This window comes from Ovis aries, chromosome 6, assembly GCF_016772045.2.
Source record: "Ovis aries strain OAR_USU_Benz2616 breed Rambouillet chromosome 6, ARS-UI_Ramb_v3.0, whole genome shotgun sequence".
Lineage (NCBI taxonomy): Eukaryota > Metazoa > Chordata > Mammalia > Artiodactyla > Bovidae > Ovis > Ovis aries.
Window position 1 is genome coordinate 102,467,436 of NC_056059.1, and position 13,653 is coordinate 102,481,088.

At 42.0% G+C, this 13,653-nt stretch overlaps 2 protein-coding genes across 2 annotated transcripts in view; both read right to left on the reverse strand.

Annotated features, from left to right (window-relative positions):
* The window catches only part of SLC10A6 (solute carrier family 10 member 6), a 39,790-nt gene extending 36,530 nt beyond the window's left edge, over nt 1-3,260 (reverse strand). The window contains exon 1 of the mRNA XM_042251612.2: nt 3,164-3,260. The gene's annotated coding sequence lies outside the window, so the exon portion shown is untranslated. The remainder of the gene's footprint in view (nt 1-3,163) is intronic.
* C6H4orf36 (chromosome 6 C4orf36 homolog) overlaps nt 1-13,653 on the reverse strand; it is a 48,506-nt gene that overhangs the window by 13,778 nt on the left and 21,075 nt on the right. The gene's annotated exons all lie outside the window — the stretch shown is intronic.

The following is a 13,653-nucleotide window of genomic DNA, read 5'->3' on the forward strand; positions in this document are numbered from 1 at the left end:
AAAGAGAAAATCCAGCCCTCTTTCATGGGTGGCTTGAGGAGCCATTTAAGGAAACATACTAACACAGACCCCCTCCTCTGCTGAAGGTCAGTCCTTGCTGGGCCAGGCCTCCCCTGATATTAGGCAGAAGCTCCAAAAGTTACAGTTTGGCCCACAAACGCCCATCTCCCAGCTCTTAGAGTGACCTTTGGGTTTTTAATAATCAAGATCAAGCTCAGAGAAGGATAGAACCCAACATGAAGAAAGACAGGCCAGGGTTCATGCAAAGTTGATAGTTGTTGCTGTCAGGCATGCCTTGTGACCTCAGAACAACCCAAGGGGGCCAAGAAAGTCTGACTATCCATCTGGAGATAAGACCAGCAAGGGAGAATGCTAAAACGCAAGCCAACAGGCCGCTGAGATTGGCAGAAAGAACTCCTGGGGCCATGCCCAACATGCAAACAAACAGATCACTGGAAGAGGGGGTGCCCCCAGTCCTGAAGGGGAAGCAGTGTGCTCCCGAGATGGCCATGCTACAGGAGGGAGGTGGCCTGGGGATTCCGGTAGTTCTCCCCAACAAGACATCTATATCCACTGAGGAGCCCTGGGTAGTCCTTGACGTGACAGATATGAAAATCGATATCCTAATTGATATGGAAGCCACTTACTCTGTCTTAATTTCTAACACTGGACCTCTTTGCTCCAAAAGCTGTACTGCGACTGGTGTCGACAGAAAGCCGGGCACTCATGACTTCACTGGGCCTCTCACTTGCCAATTTGAACAACGTTTGATTTTTGCATGACTTTCCAGCTGTGCCTCAGTGTCCTACCCCACTCCTGGGAAAGGACCTTCTGAGCTCCCTCAGGGTCACTCTCTGGTTAAAAGGTCCTAAGCAGCCCCTTATCTTGACTCTAAGACACACCAGCCATAAGAGCAAGATTCTACTTCCAGCCATATCCTATAGGCAATAGACGCTTCTGTTTGGGACAAAGGAACCCCTGGAAGGGCCATGAACACCCAACCTGTAAGAATTAGCCTTAGGCCAGAAACTGCCTATCCTAACAACAGACAATATCCTATAAAGTTGGAAATGAAGAAGGGTTTACAACCCCTCATAGATAAATTCCTAAGGCATGGCCTCTTGGTGCTCTGCCATCTCTGTACAACACTCCTACTCTATGAGTTGTTAAGCCAAACAGGGAATACAGGATGGTACAAGACCTGACAGCAGTAAACGAAGTGGTGGTCCCTATACATCCCTCATGGCCAATCCTCCAGTTCAGTTCAGTTCAGTCACTCAGTCGTGTCCAACTCTTTGTGACCCCATGAATCACAGCACGCCAGGCCTCCCTGTCCATCACCAACTCCCACAGTTTACCCAAACTCATGTCCATCAAGTCAGTGATGCCATCCAGCCATCTCATCCCCTGTCATCCCCTTCTCCTCCTGCCTCTAATCCCTCGCAGCATCAGAGTCTTTTCAAATGAGTCAGCTCTTCGCATTAGGTGGCCAAAGTATTGGCGTTTCAGCTTCAACATCAGTCCTTCCAATGAACACCCAGGACTGATCTCCTTTAGGATGGACTGGTTGGATCTCCTTGCAGTCCAAGGGACTCTCAAGAGTCTTCTCTAACACCACAGTTCAAAAGCATCAATTCTTTGGCGCTCAGCTTTCTTCACAGTCCAACTCTCACATCCATACATGACCACTGGAGAAACCATAGCCTTGACTAGATGGACCTTTGTTGGCAAAGTAATGTCTCTGTTTTTGAATATCCCATCTAGGGTGGTCATAACTTTCCTTCCAAGGAGTAAGCATCTTTTAATTTCATGGCTGCAGTCACCACCTGGCAGTGATTTTGGAGCCCCCCAAAATAAAGTCTGACACTGTTTCCACTGTTTCCCCATCTATTTGCCATGAAGTGATGGGACCAGATGCCATGATCTTAGTTTTCTGAATGTTAAGCTTTAACCCAACTTTTTCACTCTCCTCTTTCACTTTCATCATATTAACGCAAATCCCTAAGGACGCTAAACGGTTTATTGTACTCGACCTTAAGGATGCCTTCTTTTGCATCCCAGTTCATTCCTCATCATCTATCTGTTTGTCTTCAAGTGGATTAACCCCAACTGAGGTCAAATACAATAGACCTGCACAGTATTGCTTCAGGGGTTTCAGGACAGCCCACACTTGTTCACCCAGGTCCTAGAAAAGGAACTAAGGAAGCAGATGGCTGGCGGCACACAGATCAGAAATCGCTCTTCTCTGTCTCTGACCAGTGGAAAATTAGTAAAAGGCTACATGATTCTCTCCATCTAGGGGAGATGCAAGGTCTATGATTGTTTTCCGACGTTTTACAGGGAAAGGGCTCCTGGTGACAACGGTAAGAGTTACTCGAGCCTGTGCCCTTTGTGCCACCCATAATCCAGGAGGTACCCTCAAGCCTCCCCTTCTTGCTAGCCCAGTCCAGTGATGAGGGACTCACCCAGGAAAGGACAGGCAATTAGATTTCACTCAGATGCCCTCTTTTCAGGGCTTCACATACTTACTAGTCTTTATGGATGCCTTTACTGGGTGGATAGAGGCCGTCCCCATTAGAACAGAGAAGGCAATTGAAGTGGCTAAGTTGCTCCTAAAGGAAATTATTCCTAGAGTCGGGTTGCCTCATCACCTTCAGAGCGACAATGAACCTTCATTTGTAACAAAGGTCACGCAAGAGCTTTCACAGGCTTTAGGAATTAAATACCACCTCCATTTGTCCTGGAGACCTCAGTCCTCAGGAAAAGTGGAATAGGTTAATCACACACTAAAGAAAACCTTGGGCAAACTCTGTCAAGATATGTCAGAGTTGTGGTATCACCTGCTGCCAACAGCCCATTAAGGATCAGGGCAGCTCCTAGAACCACCACCAAGTTAAGCCCTTTTGAAATGACCGACAGAAGGCCATTCCTTACTCTGGACATGCTAACTGATCAAGAAACCCTGGCTCATCTTAAATATTAACACATTATAAATCTGGACCAGGTCCAGAAGGCCACACAAGAATATGGCAACCAAGTACAGCCTGCTGCAGATGACCGTCTGAGTCACCCTGTTGTAAAACCTGGAGACTGGGTACTCTTATAGACCTGGAAAAATGAGTCCCCCAGCGACTAGCTACTCCCAAAATGGAAAGGTCCTTACCGAGGCCTGTTGTGCGCTCCTATGACAGTTAAACTCCAGTGGCTTCCAGCTGGGCTCATCTGTCCAGGATTAAACCTGTTCTCTGCTGATATATTACAGGAACCTGAAGACCCACATTCCAACTATCTCTGTGATATAGTTGATATAGATATCCACCCCTTTCTCCAGGATCCACAGGACCCAGAACCTGAAAATTCCTGAAACTACTGTTCAAAAAGTACAAAAGGAAAAAGAGAAAAAAAAATCCTTAAGACCCTAGGCTAAGTATCCATAGCTACTATCTTCCTTTTGCCTCCCAGGACTTCAATCCACTTACAGAATATTTGACATGCTCTGGCAGATTTAGATAATTATTCTCTTCTTTCTCTGACCCTTGCTCTGAGAATTGACTGAGCTTCTGTGTCCATGGTGGGTGATTTAAATATGTCCCTGACTGGTGCTACTATGAAGCTATTGATTGCCTTGGTTTTTCTATGCCTTGTTGTTCACTAAGTCATGTCCAGCTCTTTGCAACCTCATGGACTGCAGCAAGCCAGGCTTCCCTCTTCTCCACTGTCTCCCAGAGTCTGCTCAAACTCATGTCCATTAAGTAGGTAATACCATTCAACCATCTCATCCTCTGTTGCCCGCTTCTCCTCCTGCCCTCAATCTCTCCTAGCATGAGAGTCTTTTCAAATGAGTCAGCTCTTCACATCAGGTGGCCAAAGTATTGGCAGCGTTTCAGTTTCAGTATCAGTCCTTCCAGTGAAAATTCAGGGTTGACTTTCTTTAGAATTGACTGGTTGATCTCCTTCAAGAAACTCTCAAGACTCTTCTCCAGCACCACAGTTCGAAAGCATCAATTCTTCAGTGCTCAGCCTTCTTAATGGTCCAACTCTCATATCCGTACAAGACTACTGGAAAAACCATAGTTTTGACTATATGGACCTTTGTCAACAAAGTTATGTCTCTGCTTTTTAATACACTAATTTATGTTACATTTTGCCTAGTGCTCTTCTGTCTTCCATACTTGTTGCAAATTTGAAACTAAGACCTTTCAGTCCAAGAAGAAGGCCTGGGACCAACAGGATCAGACCTTCCATTTTAGAAATAGAGAATTACTAGAAAAATAGAAAAATACTAAAATTTTAAGCCTGAGATTAACAAACATATGCTGACTTTGTATAACCAGATATCTACCCTTGTTTGAGTCTCTGATTATAATAATCTTTTACTAGTCGTTAGCTTCTGCCTCTCCAATCAAACTATTTACTTTGTTTTCTCGGGCATCACAGGACAATGGTGATACAGGGACTCCAGACACTCCCCAGAGCAGATCTTGTCAAAATAACAATGTAATTCACCCTGAGGGCCTTTAACGAGACAGGGAAAGAGCTCCATGACCCCCAACTAGGTAGGGTCTAAAGCCCCTTGCCAGCCTGAAGAAGCTACAGAAAACAGACCTTATGTCTTCCCAATAAAGATTTCTCAGGGTCTACGTCTCTCAGAGATTTGAGGCAGGAGGTAGATGGGCCCCCTCAGGGTAGACAATCCAATATGAAAATAGGATGATTAGGGAGGAGGTTGTGCCCTACCCAGATGGGAGACCACATATTTCTCGTTCTGTAAGTCAGAAGACCTCCCCGACTACATATGTGCAGAACTGCTCCTTGGAGGTCAAAAGGGCAGTGATGCTAAATGATGCTAACTACCCATAGGCCTCTTTGGTGAAATTCATCTTGGCTGAGAGATGTGCATTCAAACATGGAAGAATCCTGATATACAACATTGTAAATCAACTGTACTTTAATAAAATCAATTAATGATCTCTGTTCATCTCCAAGGCAAACCATTCAATATCACAGTTATCCAAGTCTATGCCCCAACCAGTAACGCTGAAGAAACTGAAGTTGAACGGTTTTATGAAGACCTACAAAATCTTTTAGAACTAACACCCAAAAAAGATGTCCTTTTCATTATAGGGGACTGGAATACAAAAGTAGGAAGTCAAGAAACACCCGGAGTAACAGGAAAATTTGGCCTTGGAATGCAGAATGAAGCAGGGCAAAGACAAAGAGAGTTTTGCCAAGAAAATGCACTGGTCATAGCAAACACCCTCTTCCAACAACACAAGAGAAGACTCTACATATGGACATCACCAATGGTCGACACCAAAATCAGATTGATTATATTCTTTGCAGCCAAAGATGGAGAAGCTCTATACAGTCAACAAAAACAAGACCGGGAGCTGACTGTGGCTCAGATCATGAACTCCTTATTGCCAAATTCAGACTTAAATTGAAGAAAGTAGGGAAAACTGCTGGACCATTCAGGTATGACCTAAATCAAATCCCTTATGATTATACAGTGGAAGTGAGAAATAGATTTAAGAGTCTAGATCTGATAGATAGAGAGCCTGATGAACTATGGAATGAGGTTCGTGACACTGTACAGGAGACAGGAATCAAGACCATCCCCATGGAAAAGAAATGCAAAAAAGCAAAATGGCTGTCTGGGGAGGCCTTACAAATAGCTGTGAAAAGAAGAGAGGTGAAAAGCAAAGGAGAAAAGGAAAGATATAAGCATCTGAATGCAGAGTTCCAAAGAATAGCAAGAAGAGATAAGAAAGCCTTCTTCAGCGATCAATGCAAGGAAATAGAGGGAAACAACAGAATGGGAAAGACTAGAGATCTCTTCAAGAAAATTAGAGATACCAAGGGAACATTTCATGCAAAGATGGGCTCGATAAAGGACAGAAATGGTCTGGACCTAACAGAAGCAGAAGATATTAAGAAGAGGTGGCAAGAATACATGGAAGAACAGTACAAAAAAGATCTTCATGACCCAGATAATCATGATGATGTGATCACTCATCTAGAGCCAGACATCTTGGAATGTGAAGTCAAGTGGGCCTTAGAAAGCATCGCTACAAGCAAAGCTAGTGGAGGTGATGAAATGCCAGTTGAGCTGTTTCAAATTCTGAAAGATGATGCTGTGAAAGTGCTGCACTCAATATGCCAGCAAGTTTGGAAAACTCAGCAGTGGCCACAGGACTGGAAATGGTCAGTTTTCATTCCAATTCCAAAGAAAGGAAATGCAAAAGAATGCTCAAACTACCACACAATTGCACTCATCTTACATGCTGATAAAGTCATGCTCAAAATTCTCCAAGCCAGGCTTCAGCAATACGTGAACTGTGAACTCCCTGATGTTCAAGCTGGTTTTAGAAAAGGCAGAGGAACCAGAGATCAAATTGCCAACATCCGCTGGATCATGGAAAAAGCAAGAGAGTTCCAGAAAACATCTATTTCTGCTTTATTGACTATGCCAAAGCCTTTGACTGTGTGGCTCACAATAAACTGTGGGAAATTGTGAAAGAGATAGGAATACCAGACCACCTGACCTGCCTCTTGAGAAATCTGTATGCAGGTCAGGAAGCAACAGTTAGAACTGGACATGGAACAGACTGGTTCCAAATAGGAAAAGGAGTACGTCAAGGCTGTATATTGTCACCCTGCTTATTTAACTTACATGCAGAGTACATCATGAGAAACGCTGGACTGGAAGAAACACAAGCTGGAATCAAGACTGCTGCGAGAAATATCAATAACCTCAGATATGCAGATGACACCACCCTTATGGCAGAAAGTGAAGAGGAGCTAAAAAGTCTCTTGATGAAAGCGAAAGAAGAGAGTGAAAAAGTTGGCTTAAAGCTCAACATTCAGAAAACGAAGATCATGACATCTGGTCCCATCACTTCATGGGAAATAGATGGGGAAACAGTAGAAACAGTGTCAGACTTTTTTGGGGGGGCTCCAAAATCACTGCAGATGGTGACTGCAGCCATGAAATTAAAAGACGCTTACTCCTTGGAAGAAAAGTTATGACCAACCTAGATAGCATATTCAAAAGCAGAGACATTACTTTGCCGACTAAGGTCCGTCTAGTCAAGGCTATGGTTTTTCCTGTGGTCACGTATGGATGTGAGAGTTGGACTGTGAAGAAGGCTGAGCGCCAAAGAATTGATGCTTTTGAACTGCGGTGTTGGAGAAGACTCTTGAGGGTCCCTTGGACTGCAAGGAGATCCAACCAGTCCATTCTGAAGGAGATCAACCCGGGGATTTCTTTGGAAGGAATGATGCTAAAGCTGAAGCTCCAGTACTTTGGACACCTCATGCGAAGAGTTGACTCATTGGAAAAGACTCTGATGTTGGGAGAGATTGGGGGCAGGAGGAGAAGGGGACGACCCAGGATGAGATGGCTGGATGACATCACGGACTCGATGGACGTGAGTCTGAGTGAACTCTGGGAGATGGTGATGGACAGGGAGGCCTGGCATGCTGCAATTCATGGGGTCACAAAGAGTCGGACACGACTGAGCGACCGAACTGAACTGAGATAATCCTACAGAGTGCCCTGGTAGCCTAGTGGTTAGGATTCCAGGCTTTCACTTCTGTGGCCTGGGTTCAGTCCCTGGTCAGGGAACTAAGATCCCACAAGCCACATGGTATGACCAAAAAAACAAACCTTAAAAATAAAAATACTATCACCTCGTGTTGTGTGTATGAGTACATAGGGCCAGGGAGACACCAGTTGTCAGGCGGGCAGGGAGGAGGCTACAGCCACAGTTTTAGGAGATTCCAAGGCCCTCTGTGCCTGTGTCTGGCAGAGCCGGTGTGAGACGAAGAGACAACCCTAGCACCCAGATAATCAAGAGTTTGGGTCAGACCTTTGAGCAGACACTGAGATAGGAGGAGACACTGTCAGACACTGACACTGAGGAGCCAGACAGAAAGCACAGACTAAGGTAATGAATTAATAAGGAACTTAGTGATTTGGGGGCTTCCCTCGTGGCTCAGATGGTAAAGAATGCGCCTGTAATGCAGGAGACTTGGATTTAATCCCTGGGTTGGGAAGATCCCCTGGAGAAGGGAACAGCTACCCACTCCATTATTCTTGCCTGGAGAATCACATGGACATTGGAGCCTGGCGGGCTACAGCCATGGAATCACAAAGAGTAGGACACGACTGAACAACTTTCACTTTAGTGATCTGGCCCATGACCCTCCAGCACAATGTTCTGCAGGTCAAGCTGGGGATGATGTTTCATTGGCCACAATTATGGGACCTAATGACAGTCCATATCAAGGTGGTATATTCTTTTTGACAATTCATTTGCCTAACACTACCTCTTCAAACCACCTAAGGCTACATTTACCCTAAGAATTTATCATCGAGATCTTCCCTGGTGATCCAGTGGTTGAGGATCCACCTTGCAATATAGGGGACACATGTTTGATTCCTGGTCAGAGAACTAAGATCCCACATGTCATAGAGCAACAGAGTCCATGTACTCTGGAGCCCGTGAGCCCCAACTAGGGAGCCCACATGCCATAACCAGTGAACGCTGGGCGCTCTGGAGTCTGTGTGCCACAGCTAGAGAGCCTGCACACCGCAACAAAGGATACACGTGACGTAGCAAGGAACCTGAGAGCTGCAACTATCAATAAAACTGAGGTAGCCAAAAGAATAAATGTTTTTTCCAAAAAAGACTTTATCATCCAAACATCAACAGGAATGGCAGCCCTTGTCTCAAAATCCTAAGATTACAGTGGTCACCTGCTTTAACTATTCTTAAGTTCTTTTACTCACTTGTTCACTGCTCTGAGATCGAAACCCAGATGATCCCCGAGTACTAATATCCTGAGTACTAATCCCCAATGCCAAAGAATGCTCAAACTACTGCACAATTCTACTCATCTCACACGCTAGCAAAGTAATGCTCAAAATTCTCCAAGCCAGGTTTCAACAGTACATGAACCATGAACTTCCAGATATTCAAGCTGGATTTGGAAAAGGCAGAGGAAACAGAGATCAAGTTGCCACTATCCATTTGATCATCAAAAAAGCAGGAAAGTTCGAGAAAAACATCTACTTCTGCTTTATTGACTATGCCAAAGCCTTTGACTGTGTGGATCACAAAAAACTATGGAAAATTCTTAAAGAGATGGGAATACCAGACCACCTGACCTGCCTCCTGAGAAATCTGTGTGCAGGTCAAGAAGCAACAGTTAGAACTGGACATGAAACAACATACTGGTTCCAAATCAGGAAAGGAGTACGTCAAGGTTGTATATTGTCAGCCTGCTTATTTAACTTATATGCAGAGTACATCATGAGAAATGCTGGGCTGGAAGAAGCACAAGTTGGAGTCAAGATTATCAGGAGAAATATCAATAACCTCAGATATGCAGATGACACCACCCTTATGGCAGAAAGTGAAGAAAAACTAGAGACCCTCTTGATGAAAGTGAAAGAGGAAAGTGAAAAAGTTGGCTTAAAACTCAACATTCAGGCTGCGATCCAAAAATCTGCAAGCAATAAATGCTGGCGAGGGTGTGGAGAAAAGGGAACCCTCCTACACTGTTGGTGGGAATGCAAACTAGTACAGCCACTATGGAAAACAGTGTGGAGATTCCTTAAAAAATTGCAAATAGATCTACCTTATGACCCAGCAATCCCACTTCTGGGCATACACACCGAGGAAACCAGAATTGAAAGAGACACATGTACCCCAATGTTCATTGCAGCACTGTTTATAATAGCCAGGACATGGAAACAACCTAGATGTCCATCAGCAGATGAATGGATAAGAAAGCTGTGGTACATATACACAATGGAGTATTACTCAGCCGTTAAAAAGAATTCATTTGAATCAGTTCTGATGAGATGGATGAAACTGGAGCCGATTATACAGAGTGAAGTAAGCCAGAAAGAAAAACACCAATACAGTATACTAACACATATATATGGAATTTAGGAAGATGGCAATGACGACCCTGTATGCAAGACAGGGAAAGAGACACAGATGTGTATAACGGACTTTTGGACTCAGAGGGAGAGGGAGAGGGTGGGATGATTTGGGAGAATGACATTCTAACATGTATACTATCATGTGAATTGAATCGCCAGTCTATGTCTGACGCAGGATGCAGCATGCTTGGGGCTGGTGCATGGGGATGACCCAGAAAGATGTTAGGGGAGGGAGGTGGGAGGGGGGTTCATGTTTGGGAATGCATGTAAGAATTAAAGATTTTAAAATTTTAAAAATAAAAAAAAATAAAATAAAATAAAGATATGTCCATGTGAAAAAAATAAAAATAAAAAAAAAATAAAATAAAATGTATGATACAATCCTAAAAAAAAAAAAACAAAACTCAACATTCAGAAAACGAAGATCATGGCATCTGGTCCCATCACTTCATGGCAAATAGATGGGAAAACAATGGAAACAGTGACAGACTTTTATTTTGGGGGCTCCAAAATCACTGCAGACAGTGACTGCAGCCATGAAATTAAAAGATTCTTGCTCCTTGGAAGAAAAACTATGACCAACCTAGACAGCATATTAAAAAGGAGAGATGTTACTTTGCCGACAAAGGTTCATCTAGTCAAAGCTATGGTTTTTCCAGTAGTCATATATGGATGTGAGAGTTGGACTATAAAGAAAGCTGAGCACAGAAGAATTGATGCTTTTGAACTGTGGTGTTGGAGAAGACTCCTGAGAGCCCCTTGGACTGCAAGGAGATCAAACCAGTCAATCCTAAAGGAGATCAGTCCTGGGTGTTCATTGGAAGGACTGATGCTAAAGATGAAACGCCAATACTTTGGCCACCTGATGCGAAGAACTGATTCATTTGAAAAGACCCTGATGCTGGGAAAGATTGAAGACAGGAGGAGAAGGGGACGACAGAGGATGAGATGGTTTGATGGCATCACCGACTCAATGGACATGAGTTTGAGTAAACTCCGGGAGTTGGTGATGGACAGGGAGGCCTGGTGTGCTGCAGTCCATGGGGTCACAAAGAGTTGGACATGACTGAGTGACTGAACTGAATTGAACTAAATTCCTGAGTACTATAGATCCCTGCATGGATCTACACAGAGATAAGCAAAACAGAGTATCTCAGGAATAGACTCAGAAGTATGCCATGTGATGCTGCCTTAAGGTCAGAATAACCCACATGATAGATGGAATAAATTTGTTACATTTTTAAAAAAAATTTTCTTATCAGCTGCTCCCCTCTCAGACCTTGTCTTTTTTAATTTTCTTTTTTATTTATCTCCCTCCATTCATTCACATACTCACCTGAGAAGACTTATAAGTCCTCCCAGCTTTGGACAATAACTGCTCTTAGAAACTGTGTAGTTACAAGAGAACACTTGCCCAAGAGTCAGAGTTTTTTTAAAAATGGAAGATGCATATTATATGGCCAAAGTCTTCACTCTAATGTGGCTATGAGGCTGAAACCATTCTTCACAGTTCCAACATGCTGAAGAATCATTTGAGGGAGAGAGAGATGGAGGCTTGGTTGTCATGTCAAATGAAGCAGCATTATTCCAGCAGCATCCATGCCATTCTTGTTTAAACCTTCCACTGTTAGAGATCTGATAACATGATATACTTTATGCTCATCACAGATGTGGCTGGAGAATTAGTATTGAGCTGGTAGCATCAGCAGAACAGAAAATGAGATATATTTTATATATGTCAATAAAGGAATGACCTGTTTTTATTCTACAGACAGTGCAAATTAGAAGTCAAACATCCTCTGTATTCCAAAATAGGGCCTCAAACATCTTGTAATTTTCATTTAAATTATAGGACGCTTGAAGCTATGAATCTATTCTTCCAATAATATACTGTTTAATACAGCCCAGAATAAATAATGCAAGTTGTCAATGGATAAGTGATCAACTAATAGCTTTGCTAGTAATTGATTTATTTTTCTTCAATAAAGTTGCAGAAACCAGTGGAAAAACATATTAGCACAGAAAAAAAGAACCCAATACTTGAAAAGAAAATTCAGAAAAGAGTTAACACACATAGTAATCACTAGTAATTTTTAAAGTACATTAAATTAACATGTAGGGACTTCCCTGGTGGTCCAGTGATTCAGATTTCATGCTGGAAGTGCAGGGTGCACAGGTTTGATCCCTGGTCAGGGAACTAAGATCCTACATGACATGTAGTTCGGCTGAAAAAAAACTTTTTTAATTGAAAAAAAGAAAGATAACTTTGTGTTTCCTAAAAAAACAAAACTATTTTAAAATGAATGTCACTTGTTAGTAAATAAGAGTTGAGTGAAAAAGACATTCTCATATGCTGCAGGTAGGAGTGAAAACTCATACAATCTTTCAGGAAAATGTCTGGCAATAATGGGCTCACAGCCTCATCACTGTAAGTCTAAGGAGCTGTCATAAATGAAACAGAGACCAAGAAAACAATAGCAGAGATCAATGAAACGAATTGCTGTTTCTTTGAGAAGACTGACAAAATTGATAAACTTTTAGTCAGATTCATCAAGGAAACAAAGGAAGAGGACTCAAATCAATAAAAATAGAAATGAAATAAGAGAAGTTACAACACCGCAAAAATACAAAGGATCATAAGAGACTACTACAAACAACTATATGCCAATAAAATGGACAACTTGGAAGAAATGGACAAATTCTTAGAAAGGTACAAGCTTCTCAGACTGACCTAGGAAGAAACAGGAAATATGAATAGACCAATCACAAATAATGAAATTGAAACTGTGGTTAAAAATCTTCCAACAAGCAAAACAAAAGCAGGTGTTGTAATAAATAAGCTGAAATACTGGCAAAATTTTATTATTATTATAAATGTTCCTGTTTATAATAGCCCTGTTATTTATAAATATATTCTTATTTATAATAGCATTCTTATTTATAAAAGCTGAAAACTGAGAACAACTTAAATGCCCAAAGTGAGTCTAATTTAAGTAAGTTTACAGTACAATGAGACAGATGGAGTTCTTAAAATGTAAACATTCTAACAGTGAGAAATGTTTATGTTAGGAGGTTAAGCAAAACAAATCTAGATCAAGTGACATAGACAGAATGCTCCCAGCCATGTTAAACAACACCAAGAGAGACCACATGGAAAGGCTCTAAAATCTTCACAGTGATTGCTTCTACATGTAAGATCTTTCTTCTTTATTTTTCTACTATCTAACATCTTTGAAATAACTATGAATTACTATTTGTATAATCAAGAGAAAGGGAACTAAAAGAAAAGAAGAGTAAAAGAAGAGTAAGTTGTGGTTGGTTGGCTGTTTTTTTTAAGAAGATATTCTTTGTTTTATAAACAGAGCAGGTAGGTGAATTACAGAGAATTTAGAATGGCACACATAGATGTTTTACATGAAGATTATTTTAATTAACAATTAATCTAATCAGTCCTTGTGTAAAAAATTCCAGAAAATCTATTATATGAGAGGGAAGGGGTAATATGATTTTCTTTTTTTTTTTTTAATTTACTTTTTATCAACATAAAGTTCAATTACCACGTTGTGTTAAGTACTGCTGCACAACAAAGTGGCTCAGTTATACATATATATACATTCTTCTTCATATTCTTTTCCATTGTGGTTCATCACAGGGTACTGAATATAGTTTCCCGTGCTATACAGCAGGACTTTGTTGTT